The sequence below is a fragment of the Apodemus sylvaticus genome, chromosome 2, assembly GCF_947179515.1.
Source record: "Apodemus sylvaticus chromosome 2, mApoSyl1.1, whole genome shotgun sequence".
Classification (NCBI taxonomy): Eukaryota; Metazoa; Chordata; class Mammalia; order Rodentia; family Muridae; genus Apodemus; species Apodemus sylvaticus.
The window spans coordinates 991,850-994,811 of record NC_067473.1 but is presented as its reverse complement, the minus strand read 5'-3'; the positions used below and the strand labels follow the sequence as shown (position 1 = coordinate 994,811).

Below are 2,962 nucleotides of genomic sequence, written 5' to 3'. Positions count from 1 at the left end.
GATGCCCCAGAGTGAAGAGATTGGGGGACGCCCTCTCAGAGGCGAAGGGGAAGGGGGATTGGGAGAACTCTGCAAGGGGAGACCAGAAGAGGGCAGCATTTGGGATATAATTAATTAATTAATTATTTTTAAAAAAGAAGAGCCGTGTCTCTGTGTTGAGGAAATAAGGAAAGCTCCTTACTACATATAAAGAGGCAAGTGCATCCAAAATATTTTCCTTTTAAAAGAATGCATCTGAAAAGATAGAAACCTGGAGGTGTGCTGCTGGAAAAGGGCCAACCAAGGGAAGCATTTTCCTAGGTTCAGCCAAAAACCCCTTAGAATCTACCCCAAGTACTTACCAAGCAGGCAATAGAACTTGTTTTTCATGTGTGCAGAAGTCAAGAGTTACAAGGTCATCATAGCTTACACAAAGATCCAAGAGAAAAGCCGAAGGCAGTGCAGCGAGCTGGGCTTCTTACAAGGACGCCCGAGTAACCCAAGCTGTCATAGAGACCCCAGGATACTGGAGATGCCAAAAATGCAGAACATCTGCACAGAAAAGTTGCAGGCACAGAGTGGAGTGGGGCCAAGACAGGCTCTGTGAACTGCATACAGCAGTCATATAGGCTGCATGCCCAGACCTATCTGAGACTATCATGCAACCACATGACAGTGTAACAGGGTTTAATGTTTATTCTAACAGGTACTGGTCTCGTTTCACTCTGATTTTTCCTTGCTGTCAGCCTCCTGATACTCATGATGGCATTAGGACAAGGCATCTACAAAGGGATTTAACAACTTAAATCAATATTAAGATCATTCAAATTTTCCAGTAACCATTATCTGTCTATTGTGTCAAAAGTTGGAGGCAGGTACATAAATTCTATGAAATGTCTTGAAATTTTCTTGACAGATTTTTTCTATTAGTTAGAGAAATCTATATTTTACAGTAAAAACTAAAAGTTAGACAAAAAAGTTGGAAAAGAGCAAGATCTAGGAAAAAGAAAGCATCTCGGGTGTGGTTTACGGGCAACAATTCTAGGTGGCGATTCACAGTTTGGGACTCTAGATATTTTGGTGTCACTTGACAACAGACATTTGACATGTGCCAAGGCAGCAGAGTGAGTCTCCAAAAGTTAAATGTGGCTCTAAAGAGGTAGGAGTCCTCCCCTGTTCATCCTTATCTTCTACTCGGCAACTTCAGGTCCCTAGATTATTCTGAGGAGGTTGTAGGTATTTGATAAAGAAAGTGTGCACAGCTGCTTACACTCCTGAGCATGCCCAACCCTTAGCAACCAACACACGGCTCTCAATAACGGTGCTGTCAGTGAACATTCTCTGAGCTAAGAACAAATTCAAGTTGGCTAGCTGGAAGAACCTTACTCTAGCTACAGTTAATAAGAACCAGACCTTGTCTTACTCCTCTCTCACTCTGCACAAAACTCAACTACAGATGGATCAAGGATATCAACAGAAGACCCAATACTCTCAGTCTGAAAAAAGGCGAACATAGAGGATACACTTCAACTCACTGGCACAGAGAGAACTTTCTTTATCAGGGTCCCCTGGTAGCAGAGGCCTTAAGAGCAATAATTTACAAATTGGGCATTGAAAAACAGAAAATCCTCTTACAGCAAAGAACAGCATCATTTGAGAGAAGGGGTAGCCTAAAGAATAGGAAGAAAATCTTTATCATTTTACCCATCTGACAAAGTATTGGTATCTAGAATATACAAAGAACGCAAAGTCTAAACAGCAAGAAAAAACAATTTAAAACAATTGTCACTCTCAAAAGAAGTACAAATATCCAAGAAATATTTGCTTTCAAATGTTCAATATCTTTATCCATCAGGGAAATACAAATTAAAACTACTTTGAAATTTCATCTTAACTTATTCAGAATGGCTAGGATTTTTTTTTTAATGACAAACGACTTTATTAAAATGACTTACTTTCCCTCTTCCGGGGACGGTGCTTAGAGGCACTCAGGATGGTCCAGCGATTGACATACCATGGTAGGCTCTCCTACAACACACCTCTAACAAAACTAGGCTGTCTCGAACCCCTGGCAACAGGATTGTTTACCTTTATACCAAGAAGGTTGGGAAGGCACCTAAATTGGCATGTGGCGTGTGCCCAGGCAGACTGCAAGGGGTTGGAGCTGTGAGACCCAAAGTCCTTATGAGATTGTCTAAGACAAAGAAACACGTCAGCAGGGCCTATGGTGACTCCATGTGTGTCAAGTGCATCCATGACAGGATCAAGCGAGATTTCCTTAAGGAGCAGAAAATCATGGTGAAAGTGTTGAGTCAGAAAGCTCAGAGTCAGAAAGCAAAATAAATGTGCAGCTTTTTTAAGTAAAATAAATCAAGACTTGGTCTACAAAAAAAAATGACTTCCTTTTTTTAAATTTTTCATTATATTCTTCATATTTCAAATGATTTCCCCTTTCCTGGTCCCTTCCCCTCTCTCCCCCCTACCGAAAGTCCCATAAGCTATCTTCCCTCCCCCTGTTTCCCAATCAACCCCCTCCTGCTTCCCTGTCCAGGTATTCCCCTACACTGCTGCATCAAGACTTTCCAGAACCGGGACCTCTCCTCCCTTTGATGTCCAACAAGACCATCCTCTGCTGCCTATGCATCTGGAACCATGGGTAACTCCATGTGTACTCTTTGGTTGATGGTTTTGTCCTTGGGAGGTCTGGGAGTACTGGAAGGCCCATATTGTTGTTCCTCCTATGGCGCTACAAACCCCTTCAGTTCCTGGGGTTCTGTCTCTAGCTCCCCCATTGGGGACCCTGTGCTCAGTTCAATGGCTGGCTGAGAGTGTCCCCCTCTGTATTTGTGATGCACTAGCAGAGCCTCCCAGGTGACAGCTATATCTGGTTCCAGTCAGCAAGTAATTGTGGGCATCGATAATAGTGTCTGGGTTTTGTAACTGTATATGGGATGGATCATTAGGTGGGGTAGTCTCTAGATGG

General features: G+C 42.7%; 1 pseudogene; it reads left to right on the top strand.

The window, feature by feature from the left end:
* Positions 1–1,965: 1,965 nt before the first annotated feature.
* On the top strand, positions 1,966–2,322 carry LOC127677291 (60S ribosomal protein L34-like; annotated as a pseudogene).
* Positions 2,323–2,962: the final 640 nt, after the last annotated feature.